Here is a 21,837-nt window from a genome sequence, read left to right as displayed (position 1 = left end):
CTAATTTGCATCGGTATTTCCCTGCTGACTTGGGGCTTGTGAGATCGATGGTTACAAATCCATAGGGTTGGGACCAGCAATGCTTACACAGAGCGTCGAACTGTTCCTTGGTGAGCTCGTTGCAGTGATCGCGTCGGATGTGGTCGAGATTCTTTGCATCTTGCTGGAAGAGGCAGATAAAGTTTGCATTTTCTCGGATCGATTGTCGGGGTAGTTTGAAGTAGTTCTGACATAGGTAGAAACAATCGACGTTGTTGTGGCGACCGCGCACGTAGTAGTCTTCACACGTGTTCTGATTGCTCAGCATCAAATCGTCGAACACCATGAGGTTCTTGCGACTGGGGTCGAGTTCTCGGGGGTCTGGTACATCGCTCCCTTGCTCGAAGAAAAAAGTGTCGATACCACTCGGGTGTCGTGGTGATGGTAAGGCGTTGACCACATCGATCAACGAGTAGGGTGACTTACCCCTACACTGTAAGAGGTCTCGGATATCTTCCTTAGGGAAGCCTTTTCCCAGCGCTTGCTGCAACAGCTGGTAGATGGGTTGGTGAAGCGATTTTCCGAAGACGTATAATCGATCGTAGTCGAGCCATCCATCGCGCAGGAGTAGGTTGTTCAACAGCGTTGTTTTACCACAGTCCGACTTCCCAATGATCAACCCTCTGATCGACCGCTGCGGTAGGAGGTAGTGATTGCTCCTCTTGGGGGCGTTGGCACTGTAGGAAATGTCTTCGACGTTCATTTATTTTAAATAAAATAGCGATGATCTTCTGCGTGAAATGTCGTAGGAAGACGGACACAGTTAACCCTGGTGAAACAATTACCAGCAACGGGCGACGGAGGAAGTTTGGCAACTGCAAGGTGTGCGGTGCCAAGAAGTCTCAGTTTGTTGCTACAACAGGTGCAGGGTTTATGAACAAACTAATCAACGGATTACCCATGGAAATGCATCTGCCCGGACACAACTTTACCGGGCCAGGGACTAAACTTAGCAAGCGACTACTCCCCGATGGCACCCCGAAGGCTTGGTCAAAACCCATTAATCGAGTTGACCAGGCTGCCTATCACCACGATCTCTGTTATGCCCAGCATAAGGATACCGCTTCACGCAACTCCATCTGTGACAAAGCTATGCTAGCCTCGCTTAACACCATTCCCAACCCTACCACACGCGAACGCATGGACCGCAGCATCGTCGGACCCATCATCGGTACCAAAGCTCGATTCGGTCTGGGTATTAAAAAAAAGTTCGCTGGACCGATGATTTAGCTGAGGAGTTGCACAAACCAGTTCGACGTAAGTTTCAGAAACGCCGTGTGGTAGTGGGTGGTGTGGATGAGACCTGGGCGGCCGACCTTGTTGATATGAGTGCCTTTTCTAGGGACAACAAGGGAAATAAGTTCATCCTGAGCATCATCGATGTCTTCTCCAAATATGGCTGGTTGATACCACTCAAAAACAAGAAGGGGGTGACGGTGCGGGATGCCTTTCAAGCGGTGTTCAAGGAGCGTATGCCCAAGAAGCTTTGGACAGACAAAGGCACTGAGTTTTACAACAAGGATGTAAATCAGCTGCTTCAAAAGCATGATATTGAGCTCTACTCCACCGAGAACGAAGAAAAGTCGAGTGTGGTTGAACGCTGGAATCGCACCATGAAAGAGAAAATGTTCAAATATTTCTCGGCCAACTCTACACGCACCTACATCAATGTTTTGGATAATCTTGTTCGCCAGTACAATACCACCAAGCACCGATCCATCAAAATGACCCCTGTCGCCGCAAGTCATAAGGAGTATGAAAACAAGGTGTATTGGAACCTTTATGGCAGCATACCTCCCATGAAACCACCGCGATTTCATGCTGGCGACAAAGTCCGATTCACCAAGAAGAAAGCACATTCGAGAAGGGATACACACCCCGCTGGACTGAGGAAGTATTTACTATTTCCTAAGTGTTGAACACTCAGCCGTCCACCTATCGCCTCAAGGATTTCAGCGGCGAGGAAATTCAGGGATCCTTCTATGAGCCCGAACTTCAAAAGACTGATCAGGACGTCTACCGCATAGAGAAGATCCTCCGCAGGCGAACCAAGAACGGGATTAATGAGGTGTTTGTGAAGTGGAAGGGTTATCCTAAGAATTTTAACTCGTGGGTCCCACAATCAGATCTACAATAATCCTCAACAACCTTTCCGGTCTCAACCTTGAGACTGGAAAGATTTGGAAAAACTAAGCATGCTTCAATTCGACAAAAACCCTCAATGCATCCAAATCCGACTGTAGACGATCGTAAAGGGCTTTGGTGAGGGGTTCATTGTCAGTTTCTGGGAGGGGGAGATTCAGCACGTGAAACTTTTGCATATCCAGCTCAGCGTTTATCTTACCACCGTTGGTTAAGGCACATTTTGACTTATCGACTTTACTATCTTTTAGAGTAATCACCTTTTTTGTGAGTTCTCCGATTGATGAGTCATACTCCTTTTGCATTCGCTTGATGGTCCTCTGCATCTGTTTACACTCAGAATCTAATTTATCAATATCTTTCATACCATCTTTCAACTCTTGGGTTACCCACCGTTTTGTCACAGCATCCGAGCTGTCCTTGGGATGTCCTAGGCTAGTAATGTGATTGTCGTTCATATCCAAATCCTGCAGCATTCGCTAAAGGGATGCGCGCTTTCTTGCATGAGATCCAAACTTATCCATTTATTTATAGAGTGAGAAGACCGCGTCCTCTAGCGACTTCCCCGCCGACAGCATATTCAACACGTACAAACAAAAGTGGCCACACACCACCGAGCCTCGCTGCTGTAATTCATCGGGGCTATATCGAATTTCAGGCTGTAAGTAGTTCACCATCTCGTCAGGCGGTGGCAATCCATAGGAGTCAAAGTAATACTTTACCGGCCCACGTTTATACCAGCAGGTCCAATGCGTTCCAGGACCTTCCCAGCTATCGTGATTCAAGATTCCACATTCGATGCGGCGCGGGCTTTGTGGTAGGGTATCTCGCATGAACACCCCTCTGAAACATGGGATTCCTAGGTCCTTGGTGGCTTTCACAAGGTCTACATTCGAAAGAGGTTTATTGGGAAGGGTTATGTTGTGCATACGTATGCTGCTCATTTATTTAATCCTAGCTTGCTGAGGTGTTGTAAAATCCTGTAATAATTTTTGGTAAATTCCATCATCGCTAAGATCTTTTCAGCTTCTTGTTCTTTAATCTCTTCAGCCTTTCTCTTCTGAATCTCCAAACGGTCTCTGAGTTTATCTTGTTTTTCATAGAGTTCCATCTTCTGGCGATATTCATTAATACATTCTTGACCCGAACCAGCATACCTGGTGAATTTTGTATAATTGTTGCGTTTACTTTTACCCATTACTTTATTTATATGAATCAAAAGTGACCTTTAGATATCCTTTTCGATTTTGTAATGTCCATGGGCAAGAGTACTGATCCCATCCTCCAGAATATGTCGCTTGTCATCCTTGGCCGAGAGTGCTATTTTGTTGATTTCCTCGGTGTAGATCTGGTGAAGGCGGCTGCGGGTGATGTTCATCGGCTTACATATTTCCAGCTGAGTGTCTATGCATTGTTTGTACTCAGCAAAGGTGATGTTTTGTTTGATGACAGACTTTGTTACTCCTTTTGCTCTCTTGGTGGTAGTGTGGTTGTTCATCTTGTAGGAGTATAACTTTGCCCGGAGACCTACAAACTCTGTTATCACTTTACCACCACACTCGTCCTTAAACATTCCAACCACCTTTTTGTTTACACCGGTGGGAATGCCTGAAGGATGTTCGGTAGGGTAGCTGGAGGTATCGAATTTTTCTTGGACGTGTGGTGTAATGTCCTTGTAAAAGTCCTCGATCTTAATCTCATAGGCCAAGCTGTCAGTGTCGGTAAAGAGCAGCTGGGCGTTGTCACAGTACATCTTCCTGATGAAACCGTAGTGAAAGTCATACATCAGGGTCTTTGAGATGTCCAGAATGCAGGCTCCCAAATACACAGGCTTATCAAACTTAAGCTTGGTCTTTTTCATGTGGACGGCTGCTAAGTTGTTGGTAAAGACGACCCGAAGATCGAAGTTGGGTTTGGCCACAAGCTTAAGTGCCTGCTTTTCACTATTGACCAGTTTGACGTCCACCCTCTTGCGGATGCTCTCCATGGTCTTTCCGAAAACTGAGACATTCATAAGTTTGAAAAAGTCTTTCTCAGAATCGGTCTTAGCTTTGGTGCGGAGAGCGGTGTTAAGATCGATGTAGTGTTTGAGCCATGGGGATTGTCTAAACCTGATAATCCGACGTGTTTTGGTGAGTTTCATGCCCATCGTCAGGTACATTTTGAGATTTCCGTAGTGGAGAGTATACTTTTCGCGCTTACCTAGGTGAGGCACTAGCTTTCGCACCTTATTTATCTCCACATTCTCTGGAGCTAGTGGATAGTCATTGTGGGCATCATGAAGCTTTTCGGGGTACTCCAAATCACACTCCACCATGGCACCATATTCATGGTCATCGGGGTACTCTAGGATCTCCTCAATCTCCTCTGGCTCTACCCACTCAAAGTCTCCCGTGGGCAGAGATTGTACCATCGCCCATCCGTAGAGGTTGTTGGCGTCAAGATAGGTCAAATACTTAGTTGGCTGGGAGCTATCAAAATTCTTCATGTAGGGATTGTTAGCCTTGCCATGTCGATGAGAGATCATGGCGACACCTCCTCTGGTTGCATTCTCAAACATCATCAGCATATCAGGGTCCGAGAGGAGTTCTAGTCTCACTCCTGTACATTTTAGCATTGCATCGTAGGATAGTCCTGGAGATGTGAAATAGTGTGCAGGGTCGAGTTTATAGTTAGCCATACATATATTCCTGAAGTCCTCAAAAATATCCTCCAATATGGCTACATCACTTTCCAGGTATAGATTGTGGTAGTCCCGCAAAGTCTTACACCTAAATTCCTTAAACACCTGCTGAGCATGTGCATAGTCCTCGTCGCTAATGTGTGTGCCATAGAGTTTGCTGAAGAATTCCTCCTTGGGTGGTAGTTGTGTTTCCTCTAGCTTGGCAGGTCCATCCATGTAATCATAGGGATATACTCCCTTCCTGATCATCAGTTCATATCGATCGCCAAAGCACTTCTTTATTGCCCCGAATTGTTCCTTTGTAAGATTCCCTGCCAAGGTTTCCAGGGAGTTCGGTAGAAACCTGTATGAATCTATGAATCTCATCTCCAATGCTCCATCTACTTCTTTCGAGAAGCTGATGTATTTCTCATCGGTGTTAGGGATGCAGTTTATCTTACCTTCTCCAACTCCTAATTCGCTCACAAAAAGATGGGCGTCGTATCCACTCAAGTTGTGGAAAACAATGGGTACATGTCTTGGAAGTTGGAAGTCCAAGTTGCACTGGTTGTGTGCTGCGCCGCGATACTTACCTGTGAGGTGATCGTGGTCGCGAACCTTGTCACCAGCTAATTCACCACCGCAAATGTGACAGTTTGTGGTTGCTTCAAAAATCTCCTTATCAGCGTCGGTCATCTCTATAGGTTTGTTTTCCTTGTAAAGCTTAGCAATCTCCCTAACTTCCTGCTCCATGCACTGTACAAACTTTTTAGCTGCATCCTCTCCACAGTAGATGACTGAGTCTTTGTAATCACCGTGAGCTTTTTCACCCTATAGCAAAAACCTGATGGTCGATGTTGTTGATATGCCTTTGTGTAGGCCTGTGATGGATCTGGCTGGCAAGTGTCGACCTTCTCCGTAAAACACTCGAAATCCGCATAAATGACGAATGGAACCCTCATCAACTTTTTGTGGTTATGGAAGGCTATGTGGGTTCCTTCCTCTGACATCTCGATCCTTACTGCATCCTTCTGACTGCAATACTCCATATGCTCATCCAGGATATCCTGTCTTGAGAAGTGAGACAAACACCTGCGGCAAAAGAACAGTTCATGACCATGCTCTGAGATTTGACAGCTCAAAAGTCGAGATAGGCTCTTAATCCAGCAATAGTGCTCGTATTGGTCAGGAACAGAAGATCCACATGTCTCGAACCTGTATTCTTAGATATTCTGAGGGGATATATTTGGAGGTCCTCTTCTTCATCTTCACCCTTCTTTACACCGTCAAAGCCAAAGACGTTAATGTTTAGGTCGGTGTTCTGCCTCTCGAATTTGTCAATGGCCTTTAGCGAGACTGGAAACTCAATGCCATCAAAATTGAACTCATCAGCCCACTTTTTGTACTGACCCACCCGTTTGGTACAGTTTTTGACAACTTCCTCATGATGTAGGGCTGAAAGAATGGCCCAGCGTAAGCATTCCTGATCAGTATTCTGCACATTGATGATAGCTTTCTTTTGAGCGAGCGGTTTTGGCAATGCTATGTAGGAACTGCCCTTGAGAGGTTTAAACTTGTTTAAGTGGATGTCTAGCTTTTCAATATTACCAAATGTCCACACACTACCTTTACGCATGTATTTAACCATATTTTCTTTGACCTTCTCGACCATAAATGCTATTTCCAACTCAAGGTCTGTGGATTCGGTGATGGTGGTAAGGGTTGATCTAAAGTAGGGAATGACGTAGGTATTTTTTCCGGTCGCTGGGTTTGTTTTTACCATCTCCACCTGTAGTACTAATTGCACTTTTAGGGCCTTCTTTTTTTGGTGAGAGCATCTGAAATTGTGCTGGCGATAGTGCTTTGACTTACATTAAAAAACGTTAGCATATCATGCTGTTTCAAGGGTTCAATGGTGATTGTGCCAAATACACCTTTCAATGCATCGCGTCGGTTAACAATTTTGATTTCCTCTTCAACGGGGGCATTTTCAATGTTCTTTTTCACCAGTTCGGTCAGGTCAGCTCTCCCTAGTCGGGAATAGTTGGTAATTCCCCGTCTTTTGGCAATGGTCTTCAGTTCCTTTTTGGTAAAAACCTCTTTGCGAGTAAATTTGTGGGCAGTATTGGTCTCAATTAACTTAACCAATTCCCCCTTGGGTTTCCTACTATATCCCTTAAGACCCTCCTTCTTTGCGATTTTTCGAAGTTCTTTCATGGTGGTTTTCACCACAATATTCCCTACAACTGGGGTATCCTCCTGCTGGCGTGGTTCTTTACTGTGTCTCCAGCAAAGCCCATCTTTCCCTGGTTTACTCTTACAAAACTGCCCCTTCTTTCTTTTTAGTGGAGCACCACAAGTTTTGAGTTCTTCATTCTCTTTGAACTGATCCATATTCATATCAACACTATTGGATGCCATCCCTTCATATATATCAATTTGGGGAATGCTTCCTTCTAAGGTATTTGGGGCTGGGGTATCTCTGACGTTTTGTGTAAAAGACATATTTGTATTTACCCTAGGATTACATCCTTCTAAGGTGTTTGGGTTTTGTGTAAAAAACATATTTGTATTTACCCTAGGATTACATCCTTCTTAGGTGTTTGGGTTTTGTGTAAAAGACATATTTGTATTTACCCTAGGATTACATCCTTCTAAGGTGTTTGGGTTTTGTGCTAAACTGAAAGACATTCTTGTTTTTACCCTTAAGCTAATTGAAATGTATTTGGTTTGCATTTTATGTTTGGGGTTGGGGTTCCTATGCTAGATTTCCCCTTAAAAATGGAAAGTGCCGCAGAATCGGCCTTTTGACACTACTTACAAGTCTACAAAAAAAAGACAAGCAGACATTATCAATAACAGTGCATACAAACGTACCATTTTGCAGTAGTAATCCCAACTTAAACTGCATATGAACTCTGGTGTTCATGAAAGGTAGCAAGTTTTTGCTCTTCTAGTTGTACCCATAATGCTGCTCGTGACAATGTAAAGTCATGTGATAAGTTATATTCAGCAATGACATACACACTGACATAAGGTATGAGTTAAAACATTTAGTATAAAAGTACTCCATACTTATCAACATGTTGTTTGTTTAAATGTATTAGATTATCTTACTATGTCTTCATTTTTATATCCCTTGTCAGCTCCTCCAGTTAAATGTTGTTTAACATCTTCCAATCTACCCTCATAAGCAGCATACCAAAGATTCTGTAGGTAAAACAATAATTGATCAATACATCAAACATAGTATGTATATGTTTTTAAATTTTACTTATACAAACAAGAGACGAATTTAGAAAAGTTTTAAAGAGTGACATAACTAGTACATGTAATACTTTGCTTAAATATCTCACAATTTTTGAATTTGTAATGTTTTTTTTTTTCCCTGGTAAACAAGAAAAAAATCCAATTTGAACCATGTTCCATCACCCATTTTAAGGCATTACATGTCTACTATTCTCGTTAAGTTTAAATTATGTAAGTTAATTGACCCATATCAAGACACCATATGTCCAATACTTTCGTAAAGTTAAAGTTATATGGGTTGTTGTTATCCCTTTCAAGGCATTATATGTGATCCACCATGACATGTCCAGGCATATGGAGGTAAAACGTAATTGTGAGAAAATCGCCATGAACCATGAACGTTACCTCAATTACTTAATTATTTCAAAATATTATTTTCTTTGTATGCATTTCCAACCATGTTCAACGATTTAATCTACATCATCATGAGATATTTGTCGCTGGCGCTTATGGGCTTAACAATAATCCAATAACGTAAAACTTATGGCAATATATCAAATGTTATAACTACTTTACAACACATTATTTTGGTTTGCATTCTTACTCAAGGGAATTTAAAAAAAAGAAAAAAAAAAATCTCATGTATAGTGTAAATTTTCGAAGACTTATCAATATGTATTAAATTGATAATTCTAAATTATTTGAGACAACTGTTTGAAAGTTTTATACATGTATGTATCTTTCCAAAATATGTTACAATGATTTCCAAGTAATTGTAAAAATCTGGACTAAGATGTACAACAACTAAAAAGGAAAGGGTTGTATATGGTCTTTAGTTGTGTTTGTTTTTAGCAAAAAACTATATGTTCTACTTCATGATCCATTTCGCTAACTGTATGTTACCAATGTATGTGCATTTCAAACTATGAAAAGATATTCCTAAACTAAAAACAAAACATGCACTACAGACATGATATTTGACTTGTACAAAGTATTGCAATATGGTTCAGGAATTAAATGCAGCCCTGAGAAAGTTGATTGTATATGTACATTGTACTTACAATGTATATGTTACAGGCATTTTCTTAATTTAGGCATTTTGTAAAATAACCGAATTTTCAGGCAATTTATAAAACGGCTTACCTTGCCAGGCATTATATAAAATGACTAAAAATAATTGTCGAGTTTATTACTTGTGGAAATTCTCAATAATTCAGTCGTTTTTATTTTTGATAATCTTATCTCTTTAAATGCGAGCTTTAAACTTCAGCAATTATCATATATAAACTGCTGTGTAGCTGTGAACATTTCATTCTATAAAATAATTCAGGCATTTTGTAAAATGACTTTCAATTTTCTAGGGATTTTGTGAAAAGCCAGAACAAATTAGTCTATATATAAAATGCCTAAATTTTTCAGGCATTTTAGAAATTGCCTGAATTAAGAAAATGCCTGTAACATAAACATATTCTTTTGCTAATTAAAACCCAACCAATGCACGAACAAACTGGAAGATTATATTCAGTTATACACAATTTATATAGTGTTAAGTTACTGCAATTGAATAAGATACATTGTCTTTTTATTTACCTTACTTTATCCATCTTCTCACGATTATTTAAATTATTTCATTAAAAACTGTTTTTTTATAAGTTTATAATGTTTAACCATTTCAAAAGCTGGTATTAATAGTAATTTTTCAGTTTGAACTGTAAGGGCTCACTTGCAAGAATTTAGGGTATACTATGCTGAATGTCCTGCGGCGAAAATTTGAAATATTCAGGAAGAACACATGTCAATTAGATGTAAATACGAAACTTGTTTGGATTTAGACAGAGTCGTATTTATATGTTAGATCACAAGGAAACAGTCATTAGAAACACTTGAGTCATCGCGACTACTTATTGTTTTCTGATTCAAAGCCGTCCACCCTTTGCTCTAATTTTTGAATATTTAGACGAACAACAGTTTGTGGTGTTTTCAATTAACCTTGCAGAAAACGCACAACATCTGGTACTAAAAGATAGATTGTTGCTACATAACCATCGGTATAGTTTGATTTACCTCGATATAATTTATAAATTTATAACTGTATTGACACTGGTTTTACGTTCTAAAGACGGCATTGGTTCCTCATAATCAAAATATAATAACTTTTAAATACAACAATATGACAGAAACAATAAATCTTTTTATTTGAATGAAAATGAAGGTCACTGAAATACTAAAATACAATACGATGTATTTGTCTTTAATTTGTTATTACAATAGACTTTATGTAAAAAGAAAACTATTTAGTAAACCATATCTTCGATTATTAATAACCCCCCCCCCCCCCCCCCCAAAAAAAAAACAAAAACAAAAACAAAAAAAATAATAAAAAACCAAAGATGTCTTCCGATATGTGTGTATACTAATATTTGCACAGCACGCTTGAAATGTATTTTGATTTCATATGAAAGCTGGTAAATCTAAATTTCCAATTTTAACTTGTAAGGACTGGGGACAATAAAGACGTTGATATATTGTGGGATCGCCTGTCTATTGATAAAGAATGTTTGTTGACCTGTAGATGTCTGTTTGTTATTTGTTTTGTGGGTTGTTGTCTCATTTACGCATTCCCCTCATTCATTTAGTCATGACGAACGCATGATTGATTCCAGTGATTTCTTTCGATTGTTTCAGATTCATGTTAATGTGTAATGATGTTTGTCATACTGTACTATTTGTTAAAGAAGAATTAACCATACGTCTTTGTACCATTTATTTGCTTGCATGCACGTTAAAAACTTAAAAAATATTATTTTATACGCTTTAATATGATATCTCTTCATCGGAAATGCGATACACCAGATTAAGGATCAAGTAAATATTGTACTGCAAGCTTTTTTTAAAATTCAATGTGTATACATGGTATACGGAAAAAAAGACATGTGACGACAGCAACCAAAGGACAAAGAAAATCAAAAAGTTTTCTGTTAACAAGAACTGTTCATTATCTGGTAAATAATGCAAAAGGAATTATTTTTTAATGCATGCTGTCATTTGTACGCAAAACTATCAAGTTCAATTGAACTAATGAAAAATATGCTTTTCGAAATTAAGAAGAATCCGATTGAATAACTTACGAACAAATGTTCTTAAAAATGTTGACGTCGGCCATAATACCAAAATATAAAAATAAGAAGATGTGGTATAATTACCAATGAGACAACTCTCCACCAGAGACCAAATGACATAGAAGTAAACAATTATAGGGGACCGTACGGCCTTCAACAATGAGCAAAATATATACCGCATAGTCAGCTATAAAAGGACCCGAAATGACAAATGTAAAACAATTCAAACGAGAAAACTAACGGCCTGATTTATGTCAAAAACAAGGAACGAAATACAAATATGATATACAGTAAAAAACGACAACCACTCAATTACAGGCTCATACAGAATGTAACGGTCGTAAACATTTTAGCAGGCGCCCATCCTTCTTCCTAACCTGTACAACATATGAACAAATATGTATATATATATATATAACAATAATATTAGTTTGGTTTTAATTGACTGATTACCAAAATCAATTTTTATACCAATACAAACAATATTTAAAGGTATAATAACATTGTTGAATTGGTAACCTTTTAGCATAAGTTTATTTAAAGGAGCGATTAGTTTACCCGGGTCGTATCTAAATTTCCAGGCTCGGTAAACAACATCGCCGTAAAAATTATGATGTGCAATATTGTTTGAAAGCCAAACTTACAAACTAAATCATGTTTATGTTGAAGAATTTAGTAAAGGTTTTAGGTAATATGTGGTAACGAAATCCCCGACTTAATAATTTACCAGTTATACATAGATTACGATCATTGAAATCCAAAATGTCACTGCAGACACGGGCATAGCGAACGAGTTGTTATCTATAAACACCGTAAGCTGGTGCAAAAACATTATCATCAGAAAACGGAAAATTAACAATAGGAAAAGAAAAATCGTCCCTTTTGTCGTAAATTTTAGTGAAGAGTTTCCCGTGTAAAACTGAAATATTTAAATCTAGGAAAGGACAGTTATTACCGTTTATATATGGTTTAATCAATGTAAGTTCCTTTAGGTAAATTTCGGCAGTGTTTTTAGAAAATTCTTGATTATTTAACAAAAAAATATCATAAAGATAACGATAAGTGTCGTTGAATTTATCAATTTAGACGGATCTTTGTTAAGTGTGGTCATAAACTGTGGTTCATAACAGTACAAGAACAAGTTTGCTATTAAAGAGGCGTAATTGGTGCCCATGGGAATACATACAACCTGTTGATACACTTTCTTGTCGAAACGTACATAAATGTAACAATGAGGGGAACATTAACCGCTTCAATAATCTCACCAAACCTCCAGTAAGTATATCTATTATATTTACCTTTCTCATTGGCGAAGAAGGCTTTTAATGAGTTGCAGACCATTTAATTAAATAGAAAAACGTTTGTTAGATAAGAATGTGTGGAAGTGTAGTGTAAAGAGTTGAAAAAAACGAAAATGTCAGCAGAACCAAAAAGACCATCAAAACCATGTAATTTATCTTAGAAACTATCCAAAGAATTTTGTACATTCCATAAATAGTTAATTCCACTATTTTCATATGTTATATTACAATATTAAATGGGGATTTCTCAGATAGTAGTTAAGAACCTAGTTAAAAGAACTGAAAGATTAGTTGTAAAACACTTACTAGAGGCCGAGATGAAACGTTGTTTTACGGGGTTATGTTGTGTAGTTTAGGGACCTTCAAATGTTCACAAAAGGTCTTAAGCTGTGATGTAGTTACGATAAAATTATGACTGTTTTCTACATGTATGACTCTCAGTAGAGCACACCGACCTGAATGTTGACGAATTGATAATTTCATTCTTAGAAACTTCCGTGTAGTATTTACGTCATACCACCACCACATTGATGTCTGCTTTATCGGCCAGTACAAACACAAACCGCGGACCTGACGACACTGTTTCCAATCTAGGTTAGATGGAGAACTATATATTGGTCCTTTTTTCAAACGACCGGTTAAAGAAAACACCTGTCAATTTGTAAAGACTGCTCATTAACCCCTATTTGTCTTTTTTGCTAATTTTGTTGTTGGATAACTGTTTAACTAATCTATATTCCAAATCTCCTTTAAGTAATGTTCACAATATTTCTATATCTTTTCAAAAGTTTTTTTTACTTCAAACTTTGACATTCTGTCATATTTAAGGTAAACAATTTTACATGATCCAATCGATAGTTCTTGAATTTGGTATATCTAAGGGTTTATATAAAAGAGACATTCACAAACTTTCTCCTATCCAGGACCAACTTCCATGTAAAGACCGAAGCTCATAAACTCGGCAGTCAAATGTAGGACTTGGGGAAAGCTAACAGCCGACGACATTGTTTTCGAAGTTGATCGAGGACATGTTTTCTTTCTAGTCTATAAAACCTTATCTTCATCATACGGCAACCAATCAGAATCGATGTTTGTTGATTAATAATTTCAAGATCGCGTAAATATCGAATTAAACTAACGAAACTTATAACTGTAAACCGTGACACTATACATGTATAGCAAAGTAAACTAGTAACAGCAAAATTATTCATTCATCGAGTATCGGATCAGATCTTGAATAACCATACTCTATATTTTCCGTTTTTGATATCTCTCCTGTCCCAGACATGTTCCCAATTCTAAATATTATTTTAGCAAACAGAATAGTCCCACATCATAAGGCAACCAATGAAACCAATTGTTCCGTAATCATTTCAAGATTACTTAAATATCGTCCGAAACTGAAAGCTTCATACCACGATGCGGAGCAATTATTAGTAGATAAGACCAACACACATATTTTAACAGGAGTATCACGAAGTAGTCATTAATTGAGCAACACCTGCTGATTTTGTTTGAGCACTCTGAGTGCTCTCGTAATTTTTTGTAAGATTGGTTCTTTTGCTCATTGAGGAAATGTACATGTAGTTTTTTGTTAACTGCCAATTACAATTTTTCATTTACTTTTAGCTAAAGTGTTGTCTTTCTTCAACTAATGATTATGTTATTGTCCCCTGGATTCCTATACTCCTCCCTCTATATTTTTGGTTTTGCCCCTTGGTTTCTTTCCACCTCCCTCTTTATGATCTGTATTGTACCCTTGGTTTCTTTCCTCTTCTCTCCTATGTTTTTTCTCCTTTGTTCTTTACTCACCCCTTTTTATGTTTTAATTCCCCCTTGGTTTCGTCTCTGCTCTCTCTGTAGTGCCCTCCTGGTTTCAATATCCTTACCCCCTACATCTGTATTGCCACTTTGGTTTCTTTTCACTTCCATTTTGTTTCTTTCACTCTTCCATCGTTTGTTTTTTATTGCTCCTCGGTTTCTTTCCTCTCGCCTCCTAATGGTTTATTTAGTGTCACTTTGGTTTCTTGCAGCACCCCTCTTTTTGTATTTTTCTGTGGCCGCCATTGCTCTCTATCCTCTGTCTTCCTTTTGTTTTTCATTCTCTTTTCTTGTTTCTGTCCTAATCCTATTTAATGTCTTTATTGCCAACTTAGTTTCTTTCCTCCTCCCTCCTTACTATTGTTATTGCCACTTTGAATTCTTCCCTTCTTCATTATTATGCATTTAGTAGTACCTCCTTGTTCATTTTTTCCTCCCTATGCTTTTTACTACAACTCGGTTTCTTTCCACCATCCTCTTCATGATTTCATGTTACCCTTCGGTTTTTTTCCATATTCCTCTTCATGATTTTGTATTACCTCTTGGTTGTTGCTTTACTCCTCGTCCTTCCTAATGATTTATATAGTCCGTTTGGACTATTGGTTTGGTATCTTTTCCCCTCCCTCCTTTTGTTTGTTATTGTCCAATAGATTCGTTGTACTGTCCCATTGTTTTCTTTCCTCCTCCTTTTTAATTTTTTTATTGTCTCCATGCTTTCTTTCCTCCTTCCTCCACATGGTTTTTCTGGTACCGCCTTGGTTTGTATTATTTGCCTTACTTATGTTATTCATTGTTTCCTTTGTTTCTTTTCTCTTTCCATCGTATGTTTTTATTGCTCCTTGTTTTCTTTCCTCCTCTCTAATTATGTAGGACATTTGTTTTATTGCTCATTTGGCTTCTTTTCTCCTCCTTAAGGTAGTTCGGGGGTATAGAAAAAAAAGTCAGAATTTTCTCAAACTCTGTGAACCCAAACTTTGTTGCATTGTTATTAAAAAATACAATGAAATTTGGGGCTCAACGGCTATCCAAGAGATTTTTCGACCTCTGAAAATGGGTGCCATTCGGATAATTTCTCAATGGACATGAAACCTCTTTGATTGAATACTCACAGCAATTTATTTATCAAACTGACTTTTGTGGTCTTTCATGAAAAGAGAAGTTTGATATCAAAATATCTTTAAAAGTTTCCATGGGAAATCAATAAAGGGAACTATTTGCAGAAGCAAAAGTTGATTTTAGGGGTTTCCCATAGTACAACACGGACTGAGCCATTATTCCATTTCAAATGTCATCAACATCTCGCTTGCAATTTCCATCAGAATTGATTAAAACTTTCAAGGATTATTTTAAGTATTATTTGAAGATATGCAAATAGCATAAGAGTAAGTTTTAATTTATTTACCAAACTGACTATTGTGGTCTTTCATGGTAAATTAAGGACATAGCTATTTATGTGTACTCTATATATATCTCGTTTCTGAAGAGCACCACCATGAAATGTGGTGTAAATAAGAAATTTAGCACATGGAACAGGCATAGATTAATGTGAGAATTTGGCTATCCAGTTTCCCAGTTAGGCTGTGATGGTTCTTACTATCTGCCAATTCCGTTTGTGAGGGGGAGGGGGCACTTTAATCCTTTTTTTGGTAGGGATAACCAGCCGCGACATCAAATACTCTACCCTTTTCATATATTTTGGATTTGAAAAAAAAACATACCTTATATATTTTGGCCTGAAAGTATAGCTTTAATGAATATGATTTGATTTTGATTTTTGATTTTTGGTGTTTTAACGCCATTTTTAAGCACCGCTTTTGGGCTATTTCGTGGCGGCCAGTTTTTATTGGTGGAGGAATTAATGAATATGTTATTTCCTACAGAGATAAATATATTTGACATACATGTATATCTGATCATGATGCATTCACACAGTTGTTTTATTCTTATCTTTGAACAATACGAAATCTGATAAGTTCAGATACTTAAAGTTGTCAATGCCATCAAATATGTCTTCTAAATTTTTTTCCAGGTCCCTTATTATTATATATTATCAAATTTGAAATATTTTTCTAATTCCACAGACCCATCCTTACAACTCATCAGAAATAAAAAAACCTCCCCTACCCACCCCCAAGGAGCCTTCCAAAAATCAAATCTAAAAAAGATTTCATTACTTTGCATGGTAAAGCATGACAAAAACTATTTCTGCAATTGTAATTTGTCATTATTAACATATCTCTTATATACGGACTTCATTCATTTTTTTAATTTATTAATTTCGCTCTTAACTCGTAGGTCCTAAAAACTACATTTCCGCAGCTAGGTTGAAAATTACAAAGATTGAAAAATAGTTATCATAGCTCCAAAATGATATGGGGGTGTAAATAAAAATGATAGATATTTCTTCAACTTTGCACAGTTGATACCTACAATCATGACAATATGTACATTGAAGAAAAATTAGAATAAAAGTTAGGGGTTACTTACCGGCCATTGAGGAAATTTATGAGCTCCAGAAAAAATCATGTGTTAACTTGTTTTGTAAAGATATATAGGGACAATTACTTCTTTTTATTTACAAGTCATATGTTTAGGAATAAATGAATGCTAGACAATTCTCATTTATAAACATGAAGTACCACAATTTTAAGATTTAAAAACCATTACCATAGAAACATGTGCATCAGTAATCATGTTATTATCTCAGATGCTAAATGCTCCAAAAGAGTATACATGTATTATGCGAATTTTTGTTTCACTTGTAAATATTTGCGGCTAACATTGATTAAAAAAATGTATTTATATATATTATATATATTAATATGTCTTCGTAACTACTTATTCCTATAGCTGACAGATACTCTAAATATTCTACAATGCTTTTTCACGACAAAAACAATACAGTGCCTGGATTTTCCTAAAATTCCACAGAGTGAAGCTTTTCCAATGATAAAACAGGCTATTTGTTGAATTCTTTTAAATGCTTCACATTGTGCCATTCACAGGCCTTTTTAACTGACTTTACAGTATGGACATTGCTAATTGTTGAAGGTCTAAGGGTGACTTGTAGTTTATAACATCATTGTTCTTTGGTCTCTTGTAGATAGTTTAAAGTAAACAGGTAAAAAAAGAAAATTTTCAACACTTCTTACATTTAAGAGAACATGCATGGCAGATATTTAGGTAAACTCATCGAGATATTTAAGTTCAATTGTCAGATATTTTGGTCGACATGTCATATAAAGTTTGAAAAAAATGTGTCTTATTTCATAAATTGGGAGAATTGAGATAGTATTATTATTTTTTTTAATATTCTTTAAACATTAATCTATCAAAATAGAATGATACATGTATGTTCCATACTGTTTTTGTTTGCTCAGTTCGTGACATATATGTAAGGGTCCTACATTATGCAGATCCATTGTGCATGTATGTCAGATTGCATTTGCATTTAAATGTAGAAATAGCACAAACTTTCACTTCCCATGATGTATGTTTATATATATTTTCAACATTTTCATGAACTCTGTATAATGGAATGTATTGACTGGTTTACCACATAATTTCTCAGTTGCTACATGCTCACGTTGGCTATGTTTTATGTAAAAGTACATGCATTTTGTGAAGAAGAAATATTTGTACTAAATAACATTTTGCCATTTAGGGTAAAAATATAACTTTTACTGTATAATAACTATTTGTCAATCTGAACTGTTTTAGCGTAACTTGATTTGAATTTATCTTCCTTGTAGACTTTTTAATTCTGTCCATAAACAGTTTACTGTGCTAGTATAAACCAGGATATTAACCAAATGCTGACCGGTCAGTAGCAATTTTCTGTAAAGAGGCCTAATAAGCCATAAAAATCTAAAGACATTTTATGAAACGACAGGTTTTCCTACTTTGAAGTAAAAACTTGTGTTTTTCCCTGAAGATTCTGCAGGATCAAATGGAAGGGTCTAGTTGGGTTTTAAAAAATAAAGAATAATATGCACAATTCATGTAAATAAAGAAAATATAAAAGTAGACAAAACAATAAGGAATAATGGGGTGTTGAATTATAAGAAATACCGAAAAATGGGAAAAGCAAAATACAAATCGAGAAAAATGGTATGAAAAATTATAAAAGAAAGAAATGCAGGACCTTCCATCCAGACCCACAGATAGGAAAGGTAGTTTTGTGAAATGATTTATTTTTAAAAATAATTTGTAGAGCCTATATAGGGAAACGGTCTAAACTTTAACGGAATAAACAGTTCGTCTATAAAATGTGTTTTAACAAGTATATGTTCTTGCCAAATAACATACATTTGTAATTTGATTATATAAGATGATCTCTATGAAATGACCCAGGACTCAGGAATCGGTGCAAAAAAACCCAACATTATTGGCGATACAAATCCATGTGACGACTGACTTGGGGCAAAAATAACCCGCATCAATATTCCTGGTTTGCAACAAGAAAAAGTGAAAATTCTAATCGCAAAAAATCTACTACGTTCATGACTTTTTATCCCAGAAACTCAAATGGTCCTCCCCTTATGGAGATGTAACACCTGAACCGAATTACCATAATTACCTGCAATTTCTTAGTCCACAAGTTATCGAATATTTATCACAAGTAGTGAATTACGATGAGCTATGCTTAAATTTCAGACTCAGGGGGGAGGGGGGGTTACTGTTTTTTTTTTGTTCACGGATTTTGCTGTGAAATCATTTCCGATAATTTTAAGCTTGCAAATGATGATTTTATGGGGGTCACTTGTTCTCAATTCAATAGCAGACGATGTAAAATAATTACTTTACAGTATAATTTTTCCCTTTTGTTTACATCCATATTTCGCATATTTGCATGACCTTTTCTAGTGTAAGACAAGGGTGAAACTGCTTCATAAGCTACCAAAATGAAGATCGTTATCTATAATTTTCAATCTGCATTACAGTATTCATGAAAAGCAGTTAAAGTGTTCAATATAAGATGAAGTGTCTTGTCTTTCTCTCTTTTCCGACGTCATGAACATGTTCCATATTTCCAAAACGGAAATGCATTTGCAACAATGAAAATTGCAACAATAAACTTTATAAAGTTATTCATGTTTTCCTTAATATATTTAAATAAGATGTTTTTTTTTTAATAATCAAAATTTATTGAAATGGCTAATTACGACAACAAGCATGACTTACGATATCATTTCGTAACCACCTGCGCAAACGGCGCGAAAATGCAAACCCCCGAAATACCTTAATTATGTTTTGTGTCAAATTAATTTTGTACCTCAAACCTCATTCCTCCTTATAGTTTGTATTTTCTTCCTCGTTTTCTCGTCCTCTCTAAATTTGTGTTATATTGCCCTTGGATTTTCTTCTTTCCTCCTTATGTTTCTTTCTGCCCCTTAGTTAATTTCCTCCTACCTCCTCCCGATGTTTTGTATTGCGCCTTAGTTTCATACCTACCCCCCCCCCCCCCCCCTTCCCCCCTATGTTTTGTTATTGTCCCATTTATGTCTCCCTTCTTGTATATCAATCATTGACTGTTGACGAGGTCAATACGTTATATATGGACCTGTTCAGATTAAATTGACCGTGGACGATGTATTTACTGAGTGAAAGTCATTAATTTATATATAACATATGTGATTAAATAGTGTGAGTTTGAACATGATATTGACTCGATGTTACTATTTTTGGAAATTATATTGACTCGATGTTACTATTTTTGGAAATTGTATTGACTCAATGGTAATATTTTTAGTAACATGGAGTCAATATCAGTTTTAAAGATAGTAACGTAGAGTCAATACGTCAAAATTGTAGAAAAATACAAAATATATATTGGGAAACACGTGACCAAATAAACCAATGAGAAACAAGAAAAAATAAACCATATGTAATATATTTTTGTATTTCCCCTTTGTTTCTTTCCTCTCTTTTTCAATGTTATTTTCATTGCCCCTTTGATTCTGTCCTTCTACTTTCGTATGTTTCAACTGCCGCTTGTTATGTTTAAGTAACCGGTTTGTAAATGACTTGTCCAACAATATAATTTTTTAAAATACGCCCGTCGCCCTTTTAGCTCGTCTTTATGCTTGAAATGAATTTATATGATCAACTAGAAATACTGTGACACTGCTAAAATAGACCCCCCCCCCCCCCACCCCCTAATAAAAGAAACGACATGCACACACAGTGGTAGACATTGGCACAAAACTGGGGGTACTAAGTTTTTTCATCTATACATTTCTATCTTGTTCACTTTTGACCGCTTTCAATAAAATTCCGGTTGTCATCGTAACAAATTGACCGTTAAACGAAGGAAGTTCCATAACTTCGCAATTTCATATCAGAAATAAAAAAAAAAAAATACGGAGCTTATTTCAATAGTTGTAAACAAGTCGTCAAAGTTTCATGAAATTTGCTCAAAGCGTTTTTGAGTTAGTGTCCAAAAGCTGGAAAATCCCCCCCCCCCCCACCTTTAAGTAAAGTAAAGTTCCAATACACCAAATTATAAAATCAAGAAAAATTTCAAAATTAAAAGGGAGCTTATGTCAATATATATAAACAAGTCACCAAAGTTTCATGAAAATTGCTCAAACAATTTTTGCCGTATAGTCATTGAACGAGAAATTCCCCATTTGTGTATGAATAAAATTTAAATCCCATAACTCGGAGATGTTAAATCTTAAATTTATAAAAAGCGGAAGGGACACATCCAACATCCAATGGATTTAGTGCAAAGACGTCATTAACAGTCAGAGAACAACATGACCTTGTGCAATGCCAAAATATAGGTATCGGCAGATTGTAGTACCGTTAATGTGCATATTTTCATTTCATATTTTATAATGCTATGCTATGTATTTGCTACTGTGTCATCCAAAAATGTAATGGTCATCAGGAGATTTAAAAGATTTTTAAAAGCATAAATGTCTACGATTTTTGTTTTTTTTGTTTTTTGTATCTGGGGGTTGTCGTTTCCCCAAATTTCTAATTCATATAAATGACGAAAATCAATTTAATTTTTTTTATTTGTGTGTCTATAAAGGGCGAATCCAAAATGCTGCTGATGCATATCCCCAGACCCCATTTGCCTCATTTTTTTAAGAGTGCGCTATGGCCGTGAATTCAACTAGAGAATGAGATATCAAAAATATAAGAGGGTCTGGGCAGGGTTCCGTTCTAATCTGTGTTCTTTAATTTTTTTAACCATTTTTCTCTGTTCTTTATGAATTTTGCACATTATTCTCTATTCAGCACATTATTCTTATCCTTATTATTTTGGCCTATTTTTCTCTATTCTTTATTTTTTTACCCATTTTCTGTAATGTTAGCCCTTTTTATTCTTTATTCTGTAAACTCCATTCAGACCCTCATATAACTTTTTTTTTTAATTTGATAAATTAAATATCCTTCAAAACGGTATTCTTTATTTTTTTTAAACCATTTTTCTTTATTTTTTATGAATTTTGCACGTTATTCTCTATTCTGCACATTATTCTCTATCTTT

The 21,837-nt window shown here is 36.5% G+C and overlaps 1 protein-coding gene across 1 annotated transcript in view; it reads right to left on the bottom strand.

Moving 5' to 3' along the window:
* Nucleotides 1–8,049, bottom strand: part of LOC127702762 (ankyrin repeat domain-containing protein 39-like) — a 174,154-nt gene extending 166,105 nt beyond the window's left edge. Inside the window, exon 1 of the mRNA XM_052207066.1 lies at nucleotides 7,961–8,049. The gene's annotated coding sequence lies outside the window, so the exon portion shown is untranslated. The remainder of the gene's footprint in view (nucleotides 1–7,960) is intronic.
* Nucleotides 8,050–21,837: the final 13,788 nt, after the last annotated feature.

The sequence above is a fragment of the Mytilus californianus genome, unplaced genomic scaffold (genome assembly GCF_021869535.1).
Source record: "Mytilus californianus isolate M0D057914Y unplaced genomic scaffold, xbMytCali1.0.p SCAF_5, whole genome shotgun sequence".
NCBI lineage: Eukaryota > Metazoa > Mollusca > Bivalvia > Mytilida > Mytilidae > Mytilus > Mytilus californianus.
Note: the sequence above shows the minus strand (reverse complement) of the source record. Positions and strands in the feature narration are given on the sequence as shown.